We start from the raw sequence: 20,968 nt of genomic DNA, 5'->3' as shown, positions 1-20,968 counted from the left end.
GTGGATAGGAGTTTACCCACCTATCAGTGGTGTAGTGGATAGGCGTTTTCCCACCTATCAGTGGTGTAGTGGATAGGCGTTTTCCCACCTATCAGTGGTGTAATGGATAGGAGTTTACCCACCTATCAGTGGTGTAGTGGATAGGCGTTTTCCCACCTATCAGTGGTGTAGTGGATAGGCGTTTTCCCACCTATTAGTGGTGTAGTGGATAGGCGTTTTCCCACCTATTAGTGGTGTAATGGATAGGCGTTTACCCACCTATTAGTGGTGTAATGGATAGGCGTTTACCCACCTAACGCATAAATAATGTATAGAAAATATAGGGAGTTTACCCACAGATTTTTAAGTGATATCTTTACCTTACAAAACCAAAAGCAGAGGTTAGCAGGTGGACTTTATCTATCCAGTCATTCGTATTTGAGCATTTAGCCATAAAAAAACTACATTTACAAAATGAAAACATTGTAGGCACATCGTAAAGAGTCTGGTGAATTTGTCCATCCCAAAGCATTGCTGGTTCTGGCCCAGATTAGCATAGCATGTAAAGAATTATTGAGATCACTAAAACAGGCTATACTAATTAAAGCCAGAATCATCAATTCAAGATCTTCAGATTTCAGCCCCCAAATGGAAAAACATTCACTTGGACAGAGACACTGCAAAATGAGAAATGTTGTGTCAGTTAGCATCATAGGATGGTTGGATGGCAATGGATGACAGATGTTAACCTCTCCTCTAATCTTGTAGTTTATCTGGTGATAGTCTAGTAAGTCTACAAATGTATCTACAGTATGATATAGTTGGATAAAATAACATTCATATTCACCACGGAACGTGCAACTTCCTGTGTCTTGCTTTAGTATCTTTATCATTATTTTTTCTGTAGCAATTACTGAGACATACCGTTCAGCTGAGTACAGAACAGTACAGACTCAGTAGTCAGGATGAGAAATGTCCTGTTCTGTTTCTGTCCTCTCCTCAAACAATCTTTATCTCACCGCCAGGCGTCATATCAGTGAATTATACCACACACATACCAGCTGCAACCTATGTCTTCTAAATGACATACCACACAAAATGAATGAGAGAGAGGGAGAGGGAATGAGAAAGAGAGAGCGAGTGAGATAGACAGAGAGAGAGAGAGAGAGAGAGAGAGAGACAGAGAGATGACAAAAGAGATGAACGGTGTCAGGAGCAGAGATGTACAATTTACCAGAATGCTGTCCATCTGAAGCCAAGAGTAGAAACATGAAGTTCCCTGTATTAATCACACTGCCAAACACTCAACAGAACCAGAACCAGAACCATTAATTACCAAATAGTTAGGACTCAACATTTGCATAGTGATTCAAAGTATTTGGGCATGTCTGTCTGGGTGGCTTTTGGAATAAAACATGCTTTAACGGAATCAAGCGCTACAAAGATTATAGCACTCAAGAAAATCCTTTTGATTTGATAAAAATCCCTTTACAGTCCATGGGCTTGTACATGTAATGTATCATCATTCATCACTTTAAGATCCAGCATTTATTGGCAGGTTTTCCCATGGATACTCTATTGGGATGAAGAAAATGACCGCCCTAAAATGACTCAGTCAAGAGATGACACAGAGAAGATGGTATCGGAAGCCAATCTTCTGAAATAGATTCAACCCTTTCAAACAACTCTTTAAAGAACACTGGGGGTTATTTATGTTGAGGGCCAAACAAGATTTCCATTGTGGGTGTGAACTATGACAGCTCTTTTGTTTTCCTTTGAGACAGTAAATTGATGGCCTGCCACAGACACTGAAACCTTCTCTCAATGTTCCAATTGTAATTTTCTTCAAAGTAAAAGACAACGAGCAAGTAGGCCTACATTTGTGACATGTGATAATAGATACACCCCATTTTTAGTAAGCTACCATAGTGGTTGGGTTTTCGTCAAAGTAATGTCTGTTAATCCTCTGGTAATGACCTTGCCATGTCATTCATGGTATTGTCTCAGATCAGTCACCTTGAAGTTGCATAATGCATGTAATATGAATAGTAGATCACAGGAGACTTTACGATAATCCTCATGAATGTACGCATACATACATGTAAATTGGGAAAATATAAGATTACATATTTTAACGTTCTGGTCAATAAAAGAGTGATATCAGAAAAGGTTAATGTAGGCTACATATTAACATTCTAAGAAGAGTAGTCCTGAAAGAGATCATAGAAAAGCTTTCATATTCCAGTAATTGTCACGTTCTGACCTTAATTCTTTTGTTATGTCTTTGTTTTAAGTATGGTCAGGGTGTGAGTTGGGTGGGTTGTCTATGTTCTTTTTTCTATGATTTGGGATTTCTGTGTTTGGCCTGGTATGGTTCTCAATCAGAGGCACCTGTCAATCGTTGTCCCTGATTGAGAACCATACTTAGGTAGCCTGGTTTCACTTTTGAGTTGTGGGTGATTATTTTCCGTGTCAGTGTTTTGTTCCACACGAAACTGTTTCGGTTTTTCAAGTTGTCATTTATTGTTTTGTTCAGTGTTCATTATTCTTATTAAAAACCAAGATGAACACTTACCACGCTGCATATTGGTCCGATCCTTGCTACTCCTCCTCAGAAGAGGAAGAGGAAAGCCGTTACAGTAATGAAGTGGTTTCACAATGAGGAATTTCTTGGTGCTACTTTTGCTGGAATGTTAAAGGGATTTATGAATTTAAAGAAACCCACCAAAAAATCCACTTCTAGAGACACAGATTACTTGGACACGGTCTCAAGCAGGAAGGGAACTGTGCGTTCTTGAAATAGAGCACATGAAACAAAACCTGGTTGCCCTGAAGTAACAAAGTTCAAATTCAATCTTGTACTGAAGACTGGGTAGAACAAATAGGCGGAGAGAGGGGTAAGTTGAGCCAAAGGGGTAAGTTGAGCTACCCTTGTTTCTAGATAACTACACACAAAACAAATAATTAGACCAAATATTTAGGACGAGATCATCATTTCATGGAGTCTGTGGAAGATGAAACCACATGAAAAAAGTGTTAAACAAGTTAGGTCCAAAAAACTGATTTTCACCAGTGGTTTCATGATGCTTGTAACTCGTCAGTCTATTCTTGCTCTGAGAAATGAAGGCTATTCCATGCGAGAAATTGCCAATAAACAGAAGATCTCGTTCAACACTGAGTACTACTCCCTTCACAGAACAGCGCAAACTGGCTCTCATCAGAATAGGAAGAGGAGTGGGAGGCCCCGTTGCACAACTGAGGAAGACGACAAGTACATTAGTGTCTAAATACTCAACTAGTCTAAAGAAGGCCAGTTTAATTGCTCATTTAATCAGCACAACAGTTTTCAGCTCTGCTAACATAATTGCAAAAGGGTTTTCTAATGATCAATAAGCCTTTAAAATGATAGACTTCGATTAGCTAACACAACGTGCCATTGGAACACAAGAGTGATTGTTGCTGATAATGGGCCTCTGTACGCCTATGGAGATATTTCAATAAAAATCAGCTGTTTCCAGCTACAACAGTCAATTACAACATTAACAATGTCTACACTGTATTTCTGATCAATTTGATGTTATTTTAATGGACAAAAAATGTGATTTTTCATTCAAAAACAAGGACATTTCGAAGTGACCCCAAACTTTTGAACGGTAGTGTAGATGAGTATTCAGACCCTTTGCTACGAGACTCGAAATTGAGCTCAGGTGCACACTGTTTCCAATGACCACCGTTGAGATGTTTCTAGAACTTGATTGGAGTCCACCTGTGGTATATTATATCAATTGGAAATTATTTGGAAAGGCACACACCTGTCTATACAAGGTCCCACAGTTGACAGTGCATGTCAGAGCAAAAACCAGGCCATGAGGTCTAAGGAATTGTCCGTAGAGGTCTGAGACAGGATTGTGTCAAGGAACAGATCAGGGAAAGGATACCAAAAAATGCCTGCAGCATTGAAGGTCCCCAAGAACACAGTGACGTCCTTCATTCTTAAATGGAAGAAGTTTGGAACCACCAAAACTTCCTACAGCTGGCCGCCCGTCCAAACTGAGCAATAGGGGAAGAAGGGCCTTGATCAGGGAGGTGACCAAGAACCTGACGGTCACTCTGACATAGCTCCAGAGTGCCTTCGTGGAGGTGGGAGAACCTTCCAGAAGGACAACCATCTCTGCAACCCTCCACCAAGCAGGCCTTCATGGTAGAGTGGCTAGTCGGAAGAAACTCCTCTTGGAGTTTGCCAAAAGGCACCAAAAGGACACTCAGACCATGAGAAACAAGATCCTCTGGTCTGGTGAAACCAAGATTGAACTCTTCAGCCTGAATGCCAAGCGTCCCGTCTGGAGGAAACCTGGCATCATCCCTACAGTGAAGCATGGTGGTGGCAGCATCATGCTGTGGGGATGTTTTTCAGCAGCAGGGACTGGGACACTAGTCAGGATCAAAGGACAGATGAACAGAGCTAAGTACAGAGAGATCCTTGATGAAAACCTGCTCCAGAGCACTCAGGACCTCTACACTAAGCACACAGCCTAGACAACTACCCTAAGCACACAGCCAAGACAACACAGGAGTGGCTTCGGGACAAGTCTCTGAATGTCCTTGAGTGGCCCAGCCAAATACTGGACTTGAACCCTATCAAACATCGCTGGAGAGACCTGAAAATAGCCTAGTCTCCCCATGCAACCTGAGAGAGCTTGACATAATCTGCAGAGAAGAATTGGAATTGGGGAAACTCTCCAAATACATGTGTGCCAAGCTTGTAGCGTCATACCCAAGAAGACTCAAGACTGTAAATGCTGCCAAAGGTTTTTCAATGAAATACTGAGCAAAGGGTCTGAATCTGTCACGCCCTGGCCTTAGTATTCTGTGTTTTCTTTATTATTTTGGTTAGGCCAGGGTGTGACATGGGTGATTATGTGTTTGTCTTGTCTAGGGGTTTTGTAGATTGATGGGGTTGTGTTCAGTGTAGTATTCTAGGTAAGTCTATGGTTGCCTAGAGTGGTTCTCAATCAGAGGCAGGTGTTTATCGTTGTCTCTGATTGGGAACCATATTTAGGCGGCCATATTCTTTGGATATTTCGTGGGTGATTGTTTCCTGTCTCTGTGTTTTGCACCAGTTTTTTCCCCATGTGTTCTTGTTTTGTATATGTATATTGTTCACGTTATCATCTTTATTAAAGATGTTCAACCATAACCACGCTGCATTTTGGTCCTCCTCTCCTTCCCAGGAAGAAAACCGTAACAGAATCCTTAAATGTGATATTTTTTAAAGGTTTTTGTTTTGCCATTATAGGGTATTGTGAGTAGATTGATGAGGGGAAAAAAACAATTTCATCTATTTTAGAATAAGGCTGTAACTTAATTAACAAAATGTGGAAAAGTCAAGGGGTCTAAGTACTTTCCGAATGCAATGTAGTACGGCGATAAGTTTTCATTTGTGAGGAACATAAATCATGGCTGTAGGGCTAATAGTATTTTTGAAATCTCTATTTGATTGGGCAGATTAACTGAATAACTGAAGGGAAATGATAGCGCCACTATCTGTCTTTTTAAAAGGTCCCAGATTGAGTTATTCAGAACATAGCAGCTCCACTGACTAGGGGATTGACAGAATGTGTCTTCACCCACTTCTGTATACCTGCCAGTTCCCTTATCCACTCCCAAGACTGACATGGAATTCAAATCACTTTGCCTTGCCAGTTACTTTGTCTGGTGACAACAGCCCTGGGGCATTTACAAGTAGCCAATTAAAAAGTAATCAAGGGTAGACTCACACCGTGGGCTTCTGGCTCCCTTACTCCTCTATACCCTTCATCTCTCATTGTCATGTTCTGCCATCCTCTACCCATTGGTCTTAATTAATGGCAGTCATGATATACAGATGTAGGATCTTAATTTGATCACCCTGTTGCAGGAGAACTTTCATGCAATGCGGGACATTTAGAACATTATAGTGTATTTGAGGTTAAAGTTTTCTGAAGTTTGTAATTTCCACATTAAAATTTCAGACTTGATTTTCCCATATGAAAAATGTATCAACCCTTACAAAAATGTCCATTAATTATAGGCCACATAATAATTCACATGTCTAGTTGCTGCAGGAAAATGTTTCCTGATATGGCAAACTGGCTCAAATTCTACATCTATTGATCATGACAGAGTCTATAGATGCCCTGAAGGGAAGAGAGACAGGAACGCTTGGAATACAACAGTATGGCTAAGTTTTAATTTGTACCTCCATAAGAACTAATGCCACCTTAAGATTTTACCAAGACGATGGCAACATTCCTTGAGGTGAGTACTTTTGCAGTCTTGTCATGCATGAAAAATACCCCTCCTGGGCTGCGAGGACGGATCGTAATAAGTGTTCCTTCGAGGAGGAGGAGGGGATGTTTTTTTAGGTTATAAACAGACAATCAATGCCTGCAATTTTAACAGTAACTCATAATGCAGTACACAGCAAAACACTGAGTCCATAACAATCATTAAAAAATAGGTTTAGAAAAATCTGTGTTCTGATCGACCGACATGTCTACAGCCTTGTGGCTTTGTTGTTCCCCAATAATCTGCCCTGTCACTCATCATTGCATACTTAATTGGTGTATAAAAAAGAATCACATTGGAAAACATCATTGAACCAAAATCTACTGTAGGCAGCATAGTGAATATTTAAGAGTTGCAAATGAATGCGGTTCAAGACTGCATCTGAATACCAAAAGCACACACGTACAGACCCGTGACCAACAACCCAGCAAAGAACACAACATTTATAAAATAATCATGACTAGTTTATTCTGTTTGTATGAAAAACAACGATATAAAACAGCTTTATCAGATTCCAGAACCAGATCAAAACAAAGTCACCTAACCTAACCTTCATCATTTCTAATATGCAAGACCCATTTTAATGATGTCTCAGCGGTTCCAATTATCTCAACACTGAGTCCTCATATTAACCTTTCATACAGCCCCTGTTTGTCCCCAACCTTATTATCCGGAATGAGACCCGGTTTCTACTGGTTACTACAGACTAAAATGAAGAATATAACATGGGTTGACATGAGATACTATAACCATACAGTATACCACGCCGCTGAGTTAATATTCCATTAACTTATACCCAAATACTGTTGTTGACTCGTCCTATACTCGTATTTGTGGCCAAAGCATAAATTGGAGAAAAACACTTCAAAACCCCCACCCAAAACATGTATTTCAAACAGACCGTTTCAAAAATGCTTGCTATTTCCTCATAGAACATGATGTTATGTTGGCTCATTGGCTGAGCTTGCCAATTAGTGCTCAAAATGCATGACTATTTTTAATGACCAGTATATGTCCACACCAGTCTGTTGTTGGGGTATGCCCACACCATTATAACACAGGAAAGATGCTTTTTAAAATACTTGAAATACCTATTTTTGGAAGGAAAACTATTTCACTCATATTGTAATTCATTTTAGGTCATATTTCATAGAAATATGGAAACAGTTACTTTAATAGGAGACACCGCTGAGATCCAAACAATGAGTGGACTCCAGGCATTATTCTGGACAAGTAATTATATTCACAAAAATGAAATGACAAAAACTGTTTAATTACATCACTTGGTGAATATTGCTACCTCAGTTTCACAAACGGATGTTGACACAGTTCTATCGGATTTATAACCAGGCAGATTGGAGAGCCCATGTATACCCCAGCAGAGCTTGAAACAATTATTTTGGCCTGATGTAAGGCCTGTTCTATCGATCATGAAGTCAATCTTGTTTAGCGTACAGAACATTGCCTCAAATAGCCAAGGCCCTGCAAGCCTCTGTTGAAATACAATTGAAACTCATCTCTGTCAGTATGGATGGAAAAGTCTTCATATAAAACTGAATGGCCCTTCTCTTTTTGTTTTCATTGAACTGACAGACGTCCATCATCAATTTAGGCCACCATTTGAGTGGTTAGGTAAGCACAAAATATTTGGGAGTATATTGCCAATGTCAATCAAGTCCGAATGATATTGTGTGGTAGGGGGTTGCACTTATATCAACCCATAGGTCAGTGTCTGACACAAATCTGAGCCAATGCATAATCATATAAATAAACTATATCTGGAGGCTATTTTGAAGGACACCAGTTGATTGAACAATGTTGAACATGAGTCACGTAACTAGCCTTTCTACGTAGGTCGCAATCCTTAAAAATCGGACTTTAGGCCTCCCAGGTGGCGCAATGGTCTAAGGCACTGCATCACAGTGCTAGCTGTGCCACCAGAGACTCAGTGGTCTAAGGCACTGCATCACAGTGCTAGCTGTGCCACCAGAGACTCAGTGGTCTAAGGCACTGCATCACAGTGCTAGCTGTGCCACCAGAGACTCAGTGGTCTAAGGCACTGCATCACAGTGCTAGCTGTGCCACCAGAGACTTAGTGGTCTAAGGCACTGCATCACAGTGATAGCTGTGCCACCAGAGACTCAGTGGTCTAAGGCACTGCATCACAGTGCTAGCTTTGCCACCAGAGACTCAGTGGTCTAAGGCACTGCATCACAGTGCTAGCTGTGCCATCAGAGACTCAGTGGTCTAAGGCACTGCATCACAGTGCTAGCTGTGCCACCAGAGACTCTGGCTTCAAGCCCAGGCTCTGTTGCAGCCGGCCGCGACTGAGAGGCCCATGGAGCGGCACACAATTGGCCTAGCGTCATCCGGGTTAGGGAGGGTTTGGCCGGCAGGGATATCCTTGTCTCATCACGCACTAGCTACTCCAGTGGTGGGCCGGGCGCAGTGCACACTGGCCAGGTCGCTAGGTGTATGGTGTGTCCTCTGACACATTGGTGCGGCTGGCTTCTGGGTTGGATGCGTGCTGTGTTATGAAGTATTGCGGCCTGGTTGGGTTGTGTTTCGGAGGACGCATGGCTCTCGACCTTCGCCTCTCCCGAGTCTGTGCGGGAGTTGTAGCGATGAGACAAGACAGTAACTACCAGCAATTGGATATCACGAAAAAGGGGGTAAAATAATTAAAAAAAATAAAAAATCTGAATGCCACATGGTCTGGAATCTCTCCATTCTCCATGAATTGATTTCTGAGGGGAGCAAGTGAAAAGTACAATCACACTTACAGACATGTACAAACCCCCCCCCCCCCACACACACCCACAAGCATGAACACACATGCACATTCACGCACAATCCCACATTGACCCAGTGTGAGAAACAGTCCACATTAATGCATCTGATCACCGATCAATATCTATCACCACATGCCCCTTGTCTGACACACAGTAGGGGTGTGTATCCCCTTCGTCTGACACACTCACACACAACAGGGGGTCTGTATGTCATAAAGGCCTATTCTCCAGATGGAGGCAATCTCAAATTGATGATGATGTATATTTTTTGTCATTCTAAAAAAAGGGAATGAAACGGTGTATGATGAGACTGCGTCTTAATTAAGAAATAAAGATTTTTCCCAGGCATGTTTCTCACCCAGATGAAAACACAATTCTACTGGGGCCAGCCAATCAATACTGCAAGTTTAAAGCAAGAGAGGTTTAGGCCTAGTCAGCTGACTGCCATTTAAGAGTGTGGGCCGGCAGAAAACAACGACAAAAACATGAAAAAGATGATTGATTCAGCTGAAGACAGCTCTCCTCAGTTGGAACATAAAGTCTTTCTATGATTACCATTATATACAGTAAGGTCTTTATGAGAAAACAAGTAGACAGCGACAGGCAGGGGGAAGGAACATGTGTCTCTTATCCGTCCACAGAGCTGTGAAGGATTCAGTTTACTCACCAAAAGTTTGGGAAGGTGAAGTGGCTGGAAGTCACCTTTCAGTGGAGTGCATTTCAGCGTCTATGACGTCCATTTTAGTATCTGTGCCGTCCACTTGTGAGTGCTTATCCTCCAACTGGGTCATGGTGTCTGGAGGAGAGGGGGGGCAGGAGGGAGGGAGAGGGGGAGGAAAGAAGAAAGAGAGCAAGAGAGAGAGCAAGAGAGAGAGAGAGAGAGAAAGAGAGAGACGAAATTGAAGTTTGGATCAGTCCTTGTTGAAACTACTGTACACTCATAGAATTAAGAGGCTATATAGAACCTAAAAGGGTTATAACCCATTAACAATACACCTCATGAACTGAACAGAGAACCTTGGAATACTGTGTTGAAATACAATAACAAAAGTCCCTAAAAAAGGACTGGACCTACAGAAAAATGTCTCTCCGTCACCTTTAGAAGGCAAAAAAATCTTTGATGCCTTTCAGATATGTGCTGGAGTTGATTTGCCGTTAAAGCTGAGATACAGGCTCAGTAGTGACTGTAGACATTCTTTGGGTCACTACGTAAATCAGCTCTCAGAAGACTCAATTCATCTGATTACATCACGCCTATCTGTATTTGTATTTGTTATGGATCCCCATAAGCTGCTGCCAAGGAAGCAAAATTAAGGTAGTTATACAATTTTAAAAACATTACAATACATTCACAACAGATTTCACAACACATTAAGTGTGTGCCCTCAGGCCACAACTCTACTACCACATATCTACATCACAAAATCCATGTGTAAATGTGTGTATAGTGCATATATAATCGTGTGTGTATATGTATTGTGTGTCTGTGCCTGGGTTTGTGTCTCTATTCCATAAGTTATATTTTGATCCGTTTTTTAAATCTAATATTACTGCTTGCATGAGTTACTCGATGTGGAACAGAGTTCCATGTAGTCATGGCTCTATGTAGTAATGTGTAGTCTGTTCTGGACTTGGGGACTGTGAAGAGACTGTGTCCAAGCTGTGTGCTAGTAGTTCAAAAAGACAGCTTGGTACATTCAACATGTCAACACTTCTCACAAGTACATTGTAGTGATGAAGTCAAACTCTCCTCCACTTTGAGACAGCAGAGATTGACATGCAAAATATTCATGTTAGCTCTCTGAGTACATCCAAGGGCCAGCCGTGCTGCCCTGTTCTGAGCCAATTGCAATTTCCCTAAGTCCCTCTTTGTGGCATCTGACCACACAACTGAACAGTAGTCCAGGTGCGACAAAACTAGGGCCTGTAGGACCTGCCTTGTTGATAATGGTGATAAGGCAGAGAAGCGCTATATTATGGATAGATTATGGATTCTCCCCATCTTAGCTACTGTTGTATCAATATGTTTTGACCATGACAGTTTACAATCCAGGGTTACTCCAAGCAATAATTTCCACATGATTCATTACAATAGTTAGTTGAAGTTTAGGGTTTAGTGAATGATTTGTCCCAAATACAATGCTTTTAGCTTAGGACTAATATTTAGGACTAACTTATTCCTTGCCACCCATTCTGAAACTAACTACAGCTCTTTGTTGAGTGACGTGTATAGTGTTGAGTCATCTGCATACATAGACACACTGGCTTTACTCAAGCATGTCGTTAGTGAAGATTGAAAAAAGTATGGGGCCTAGACAGCTGCCCTGGGGAATTCCTTATTCTACCTGAATTATGTTGGAGAGGCTTCCATTAAAGAACACCCTCTGTGTTCTGTTATACAGGTCACTCTTTATCCACAATATAGCAGGGGGTGTATAACACATATACGTTTTTCCAGCAGCAGACTATGATCGATAATGTCAAAAGCCACACTGAAATCTAACAAAACAGCCCCCAAAATCTTTTTATCATCAATTTCTCTCTGCCAATAATCAGTCATTTGTGTAAGTGCTTGTTGAATGTACTTCACTATAAGCGTGTTGAAAGTCTGTTGTCAATTTGTTTACTGTAAAATAGAATTGTATCTGGTCAAACACAATTTTTTTCCAAAAGTTGGCTCTGCTATTTGAGCCCCTAAAGGGGGCTTTACTATTCTTCGGTAGCGGAATGACTTTTGCTTCCCTCAAGGCATGAGGGCACACACTTTCTAGTAGGCTTAAATTGAAGATATGGCAAATAGGAGTGGCAATATCGTACGCTTCTATCCTCAATAATTTTCCATCCAAGTTGGCTTGTCGTTGTTGACAGACAACAATAATTTTTTCACCTCTTCCACACTCACATTACGTTACAATGATTGTTTTTCATAATTTCGTCAGATATACTTCGATGTGTAGTGTCAGCGTTTGTTGCTGGCATGTCATGCCTAAGTTTACAAATCTTGCCAATTAAAAGCAATTAAAGTATTGGCAATATCAGTAGGTTTTGTGATAAATGAGCAATCTGACTCAATGAATGATGGAGCTGAGTTTGCCTTTGTGCCCAAAATGTAATTTAAGGTGCTCCAAAGACTTTAACTATCATTCTATATATAATTTATCTTTGTTTCATAGTATAGTGTCTTCTTCTTTTTGTTATTAGATTTAGTCACATGATTTCTCAATCTATGTTTGCCAATCGATTGTGCTGCCAGACATATTGCCATACCTTTTTTCCTCATACCTCTCAACCATACAATTTTTCAATTCCTCATCAATCCAATGGAATTTAACAGTTTTTACAGTCATTTTCTTAATGGGTGCATGCTTATTAGTAACTGGAATAAGCAATTTTATAAATTTGCGTTGGATACTGCTTTAAAGCAAATTTCTGCCACATTAGGAAAGATGTGATCAATACATGTTGATGATTTAATTCCTGTGCTGTTTGTAACTACCCTGGTAGGTTGACTGATAACCTGAACCAGGTTGCAGGCACTGGTTACAGAAAATATACCTCTCTGTTAATATCACATACTGTACATTATCAAGCATTTCACACATATTATCCAGATACAGACTGTTAGCACTTGGTGGTTTATAGCAGCTTCCCACAAGAATGGATTTAGGTCAGGCAGATGAACCTAGCCATATTACTTCAACAGTATTTAACATGAGATTATCTATAACATTTGCAGAAATGTGTTTTTTAATATAGACCGCAACACCGCCCTCATTGGCATTTCTGTATTTTCTGTAGATGTTATTACCATGTATTGCTACCACTGTATCAGAGATAGTCAGAATATGAATATCATCTGTTACTAGCAAGTTATTGACTCATGAACCTTGTTTCTTAGGCTACAAATGTCAATGTGGGCTATTTTTAGCACTTTTCTGGGATGCTTGATTGTTGTCATTACTGGGAAGCTTAGCAGAAGTAGACATGCTCATGTTATTTATGTTAGTGCAGGGTGAGCTGCACACAGTGGACTTCCTACTATGACACACCACCTGAGTGCTAAAAGTATAACTCTTGTTTATAGGCACATGATTACTGTATACAATAGCAGTGGGGTCAGCAGAGACATTCAGGGCATTTAGAGGGACAAAAATTAGGTTACTTACATTGTGTCTTCCAACACCCCTGGGATAATGTACATTTGCTGAAACATTATGACAACTGATCAACACAATGGAAGGGATTAACTGAGCTGGGCTTAAGGCCATTATATAAATCATTGTCGCTGTGAAAGGATCCAGGAACCCAAATGATTTGGGTGGATACCATCGTAATTATAAAACGAGCTTTGTCTCCAGAAGGAAGCAAAATTGTCAATAAATGTTATACCCACAGAGGTGCAGTAGTCTCGTAGCCAGTTATGGAGGGCTAAAAGTCTGCTGAAACGTTCAATGCCACGATTTAGGGAGGGTAGAGGGACAGATATTATAGGGCGTTTGTTGGTGTCAAGCAGTGACCCAATCAGTTCTTTAAAATCCATCTTGAGCTGTTCTGAGCTGCCCTTCATAATGTAATTGAATCCCACATGAACTATGATAGACTCAATTTCCTGATGCTGTTTTAAAATGTTTGGGAGCAGCTTATTGATGTTCTGTACTTGTGATCCTGTATAGCACAAAGTTTTTGCTCCAGGGACTGAGACATGTCTCGTCATTGAACTGCTGAACGCAATGGCCGGAGGGAATGGAGAAATCCGTACATTTCTACCCCTCACACAATTCGTTGAACCTTTCACAGGTCCACGAGAAGCTCACTTCAAATGGCTTCCATTGCCCACTGGGTTGCATATGTCAAACAAACAGTCTCTTCATAGACCTACTGTCACTGACTCCCGTGCACCAGTTCCGGGGGTCTATGTCACCGGACCCTAGGCATCCCCGAACTGTCTCATTACACACACCTGATTCCAATTCCCCTGATTAGTAATTGTATATATGTGCCCTCTGTTCACCATTGTTTTGTTGGTTATTGTACCCATGTCAGCTGGTTTGTGAGTACCTGTGCTTTGTGTTTTCGTCTTTCGTGCTGCGTGTATTGTGCCCTTGTTATTACGGGTCATGTCCTGTGTATTGTTGTGCATTTTCTATTACGGATCTCGTACCGTGTAGTGTATTGCAGGTCTCGTCCCGTGTATTTATTAGAGGCTTTATCTCGCTCATTATGTTGGGGTTACATTCCTGTGTTTTCGTACAGGTGTTTGTTTTGGGCTTCGTCCCCATGCCTTAGGGCTTCGCCCCCCCCCCCCCCCATTACGAATTCCTGTGCCTGAATCCAATGATTTATACAGCGTGACACCTACTGATACTTGCTCTGCATTGCTTGATATGCAAACAAAGGAGAAAGAATTTATGACATCTGATTAAATAAGTCTTCTAGTTAAGAGAAAATATGAACCCCCTATCAACCCATAAAAAAATACCACTGGTCATGAATGAGTTCCAAGACTAAAACATCTTTGCTAAAGAAAGGGTCTGTTGCGGGAGACACTCAATGAGAATGGGCCAATGACAAGCTGGATGGGACCTTATTAGAAGCACAGATAGGATTTCTATACAGGTAGCTGACTACAGTATTATAGTAACAGTACTACAGCAGATGTAAAACAATTAATTTCCTGTGCTGATTGTATTGGAAGGTCCTTTCATCGCATGTTGCACTTGAACGATGGGCTAGATCAATAGATCAATATTGCTGCATATTAGTGATAATAAAAAGGAATAGCTTCTGTATTGACAAACATCATCATCAACACAAATTCTGTATGTAGCTAAATATTTTCCACTTACTTTGTAACCATGAATTGGTTGTCTATTGACATACTGTATGACCAATTCTCATTCTCCCCAAAAACAGTCTTTTTACAGTTAGTGCATTCCAACAAGACATGGTATTTCATTTTAAGATCAGTGACCTCACTTAGCTAATTATAGGCAGCTTTTGGCTGAGTATTCAAAGACATTCGTATGATTGCCATAAAAAGGATATGGAGTTAAAATGAGACAATGAACATGTTCCCAGCTTCCTTCCTTAATCTGAAGAGAAAGGCTAATGTGACTCTTAATATGCGTGAAGCATGAATAGGATGACTTTTCCTCCATAATGAGAAATGGAAATCATCTGACATGAGACTTTCTAACACAATAGGCCATTGCTAATCTAAGTGTGCATGTGTGTGTGAGGTGTGTCCATGTGAGCATGTGTTTGTGTGTAAGTGCCTGTGAGTGTGTGTGCGCGTGGGTGGGTGAATTCACGTCATAATAAGGTCATAGTAAGGTTATAAGAATAACTTATTTAAGCTTAAGTATTTATAATTGGTCCGAATTATCATCGAAAGGGTTCTCAGGGAGTATTGGTCATTAACATTAAATGAACTAAACGGGACATGTCCATAGTCCTCTTGACATTATCTCATTAGTTTCATTCATTATTTTCATAACATATGTAACACACAGCTACCCTTGCTCGAAATATAAGCTACAGTGGCTGTCTGTCTGTGCTCTAGCCAGACGGCCTGTCGAATTCAGTTGACAGTTCGGGGGAGCGTAACATCTACAGGACACAACCTTGGTTTTAATTAAGCTTCAGCGAGCCCATATTCCTCTCTCTCAGCACACAGCTAGAGGAGAATTCACAAGCTGGGTCGTATTTATGTAAGCTCAGGCATTCCTTTTTTAAAGAGTAGTCTTATCTTGCCCAACTAGGGTATAACTTCAATCTGCTCTGCACATATACTGGCTGATACCACGTTGATAACCCATTTCACTGACTGTTTGTCTTCATCTTACCCTGGAGGGAGAAAAACTGTATGAAACCACATGTTTTGGGACCTACCATTTGCAGTGTCAAACATTGGGCTCACAGTGATTTAAAGTGGAACTGACAGCATTTTATCAACATTCAATCTTATTAAAATATTTTCATATACAAGCGAGTACAAGTGAGCACCTAGATATGTTAATTTTCACATTTTCAGAAATTCATAGAATGTTTCGGAATGACGTATAGCAAGGCATTTGTGAAAACTCAATAGCAATATAGAGTAGGAAACGGACGTGCGTTTGGACAATTAATAGACATTGCAGTAAATAAAACCGAATAAAAACATCTGTCCTGTCCAGGACTGGTGTCTACACAGACCGGTGCACCATAGCCAATCAGAGCTACAGTAGGCCTATTTGCAAATAAGCCATTTGCCACATGGGCCTGTAATAATTAACTTTAAACTGCACTGTGTGTTAACATGCAGTAGAAAAATTCCACAAAACTCACCTGAATATTCTGCAAATATGCAAACACCACGGGAGTCCTCTGACATTTTGGAACTTCACAATCCAATTGATCAAACAACCATAAAAAGGTAATCACTCTCTCCCTCAGTTGTCTATGCACATCGTCCTTCTGCAGTTTGCCTGCCAAATTGTGCCAATGCATGCTCGTCCCAAACCACGTTTTGACAACTGAATGGGAACTTGCCTGCCTGCTCATTTGATGGATGCATTTGATACATTTGATTGACAACTAAGAGATATGTTAGCGATTCACATTTATTACTAGCTAACTAAATGACACCTGCAGCATCTCTAGCTGTACCCAAAGAAAAATGATATGAGGGGAAAAAGTCGCTCAGCAGCTTGTTAGCTAACGTTAGGCTCTGCGTTTTTAGCTTGCTAAATAAATAGCTAGTTAGATCAATAGAAACGCTAGCCCAGGGGTGTCAAACTCAATCAGTGCACTGAAAAAACAATTAATTCGCCGGGCCAGATATAGCATATTTATTTATTTTTTACATGCAACTGCTACCCAAACGTGCCATTTTTTAAATGTATTTTTTTAAATATGACCCTTTATAATGTCCATTTACAGTATGTACATATATAGCATTTTAATGTATTAAAACAGAAAAGAGCTAAATAATACATTTGATTGACAACTAAGCCTTTGTAGTTGAGTAGCAAGTAGCCAGGCAAGGCTGTTGCTCAGATGTTGCTGTAATAGGCCTACATGTTTCTCCTTTGCATGGTGTTTTGTTGCAGGTTTAGTTTTTTGGGTATTCATGGTCAAGCTTTAAAAACCAAAGCCAGTCTACAACATTTTAGTAGCCTAGCTAGGACTTCCTCTGCTTGCTGTAAAGGGGACACACAAAAGTGGCACAATTGAAGTTGAATGCACTGATGCCAGGGCATCAGGCTGCAATTTCATAAAGTAGATGACTCAACTGCTGACTCCTTTATAATCGCTTGTGTGTCCTATTCGACCCACGGGTCTTGTGTCTGACATGTGCGCTAGCCTATTAGCCATGTTATGACTGACTTGTGATCATTGCCCTTGCTAATTTGATTGTATTGACATTTCCAGCCTGAGTTACAGTTGTCCGTTTTTGTTCAAAGTATTGAGTCATTGAAACTGAAACAGTGCATCCTGAATGCAGGAAGCAAACAATGTACCAGGCCAGCTGTGATTTACAACCTGCAATATTTTTTGGGACTACCAAGAAATGTATTGGTAAATTATATGATTCATGCATTGAACTGCATCCATCTATTGCCTTACTGTACATCATGGGATTTTGCATCAAATAGAACCTACTCTTAAAACCTCTTATAAAGTTGGTTTTGAAGCATAAACTGAGAATTTTATATTTTTGACTGATATTATGATTGTCTGTTTGTTCATATCTGCAAAGTAGTCAAAACGTTGACTGTTCCACTTTAAGAGGTCTGAGGTCCAATGTGACATAAAAAAGGGCCTCAAACCTGAAACCTTCATGACAACAACAAGGGCACACATGGTATTGGATATCTCCTAACTAAAAGCTTTTAAGACAAGATAACACCCACATTTTACATATGTGTTAAACCACCTACAACGATGCTTACTTGATTCGTTGATAGGTAATAACCAAGGTAAGTCAGGGCTTAGTGCATGTCTAATAAATACCTCATTATGGTGAAGTGATGGCGTACTGAGGTGTATATTCTGTCCAGCTGTGCTACCGCATAGAGGAATGTGTGAGAGGGGGTGAGTCGGGGATGAGAGTGTGGCTGATGGTGGGGAATGAAGACCCCTGTTTCCAGAGAAACCCATGGTCATCTCTATAGTCATGACACGGACTGCCTGGAACTCAGTGGGTTAAACCGATCTGTTTGCACAGATAAGACCTACTTAGCATGCCACAGACCCTTCTGGGTCCTGTAAGGGAATATAGAATCAGTTACAATCCAATTATGTTTGATCACTCACCTTGAATGATTGTGTGAATTGAATCACTTTCTCTAATCCAAATTACATAACTGTCAGTCTCACTGACCAAAAGCTATTCTACTCTATAATAGGGTTCCCCAACTGGCGGCCCACAAGCAATTGTATTATTATTATTAAAAGACATAAAGACTGTAAAACCACCAGCCAACCAGCTCCAAGGATTTTAATTTTGGAAATCTGTTCCAAAGTATTCCCAAGCATAATAGAGAGATATTGCATATGTGATCGTAAGCAAGGTTTGAAATGATTGTTTTAGTCAAATATCATTTTTGTTTTGGGCTTATTGCAGTCAATTTGCAGACTACAAATTATCCGCTCAAGAAAAAACAGTCACATCTCTGAAAATAACATGTTATAATGTAGGCTACAGTACATCCTATGAGTTAATGTTTTCATCACTTAGATGTTAATTCCATGAGTAATGGTCTCCACATAAGGATACAACAGCCATACGGAAAACCCATATACAACACTCAGCCATGTGTAGCATCCCACATCAGTCTCCTCTTCTGTTTACTTCAAGGAGCGACTATATAAACCTCATGACAGAGAAAGTGGTGCTAGCGGTCTTGAAGTCACAGCCATGTTTCATAATGTAACATAAACACAACAGACATGAATTTAAAACTATCCATCCACTTATAAGCCTGTCTCTGAATTGTGTGGGCAAGAATCAGAGAGCTTTTATCAATGGCTTTTGTGACAGCAAATAAGCACTACGATATTGACCAGGCCACCCTTACAGTTTGGCATGCAGTTTAATTAGACTGCTTTTAACTGAGAAGGGAATATCAATGTGGGATATTTGAACCTGTGTCAGTCAAGTCCCACCCTCTGCTGAAATTGTACTGGGCTTCTATTGAAATGCAGGTGCAATGGTTCTCCAGCTGACATGAGACATGTCAGGATCATTTTCCAAGGCAGATAGACTCCTTCTTTCCTTAGCCACAGAGACATACTGAGTCCTGGCATATTCATGAATGATACAAATGAATGATGTTACTGAAATATAACATTTGCAGTGAAAATCCGGTAAATGATGTTGCTGTCAGTCCATGTTAATAAACTTTATTTACTCTCTGATGCCCTCATGATGAACTTCATAAACAACATGAATAATCAGAACTCTAGCAAAATCCCATTTACCCATTATTAGAGAGCATGCTAATATCTGAGTGAATACCTTTAATAATCTAATATCAATATAATCCTTGAAAGTGTTACTTTACATAATCCTTCAAAGAGAGCTAAGGAGATACTTTGAGTGTTAGCCAAAGTGAGGCATACATCTTTATTCTGTTTTCTAAAGCTCTTTATCTTGAGGAAGGTCAAACAAACCCACTGTCTCCACTGTCACAGTCAATTTAGGGCCAAATGTTGAATGTTAAAAGAAAATGAACCTATCCTTAGGGATTACTTGGAGGCTATTTGAAGGAAGGATAGCAGTGCAGGTTCCACAGATGGACAGGGATATAATACATGTTCTCAAAGCCTAACACTGTACATAAACATTTACAATACAAAATGCAGTTAGGAACACTGCTTGGTTGATGCACTGAAGGATTTGAAAGTGCTTGGTTAGAAGGCACGATGGAGAGCTCCTCCACTTTCAACTTCCCACTGGGCACAGACATAAATTCAATGTCTATTCCACTTTAGTTCAACAAAATGTTATTTAAATGATGAGGAAACAACATTGATTCAACCAGTGTGTGCCCAGTGGGTTGTTCTTCATGAATTGGATGTTAAATGTTAACTGCATTTCCAAATCTTTACAGAGGATTCATTTACACTTGAATTCTACTGGGTGTTCCAAAGGTGAAATCCTCCCTTCTGGCTAAGGCAGTAACCGTGGAGTGGGCTTAAAGCATGTTCATAGGTGTGTTTACTGACCTTGCCCTGTATGAAACTGACACTGAAGGAATAATTGACAGTGTATAAAAGTCAAGTATCATAGTGGTATATACTGCCAGGAGGTGGATATGACAGTCAGCAATAGTCACCAGCCACTGAGATAAAAATGCAACCATCACATCAGACTTCACGACTTCAACCTCTTCCCACATCATCTGAAGGAAGAGGATGCCTAACGACTCACTCTGAACTTCAAAGTGAGGGGCATTGTTTGCACAAGAACAAATTCATCAGCGATTGGATAATCTTTAACAGGTACAAACAATCAGAGTATCAAAGTTGATGACGTCATCGTGTAGGCCGGCTCTGGCCCAACCCATCAGTTTCAGGGACCAATTGGAACATTTAGAATGTGTTCGCATTCTAGTAATTGTAGTGGAATGAGGCAAATCCAGCATCATGGTGGAGAAGAAACATCAGTTGGCCGGAGAGATGTGGATGGGTAGCCAGGCAAGGGAAGAATGGGAAATAACTCATAAGCATAATGCTGAAGTTACACACGCTCCTAATGTTTATCTGGCTGGCCTCACTCAGCTCAGGTCAATAGATTACAAATTATCTCCTTGGCAGGGAATGAAAGCTAAGTATAAATCTTGATATTGGGTCCTGCAGTCCCAAAATACTCTACTTTAATA

General features: G+C 40.4%; 1 protein-coding gene across 1 annotated transcript in view; it reads right to left on the bottom strand.

Moving 5' to 3' along the window:
- LOC135511081 (muscarinic acetylcholine receptor M3-like) overlaps nucleotides 1–20,968 on the bottom strand; it is a 112,859-nt gene that overhangs the window by 50,802 nt on the left and 41,089 nt on the right. The window contains exon 2 of the mRNA XM_064932591.1: nucleotides 9,766–9,894. The gene's annotated coding sequence lies outside the window, so the exon portion shown is untranslated. The remainder of the gene's footprint in view (nucleotides 1–9,765; nucleotides 9,895–20,968) is intronic.

Source organism: Oncorhynchus masou, chromosome 23 (assembly GCF_036934945.1).
Source record: "Oncorhynchus masou masou isolate Uvic2021 chromosome 23, UVic_Omas_1.1, whole genome shotgun sequence".
In the NCBI taxonomy this organism is placed as follows: domain Eukaryota; kingdom Metazoa; phylum Chordata; class Actinopteri; order Salmoniformes; family Salmonidae; genus Oncorhynchus; species Oncorhynchus masou.
The sequence above is the reverse complement of the archived record's forward strand: the minus strand, read 5'-3'. Positions and strand labels throughout refer to the sequence as shown.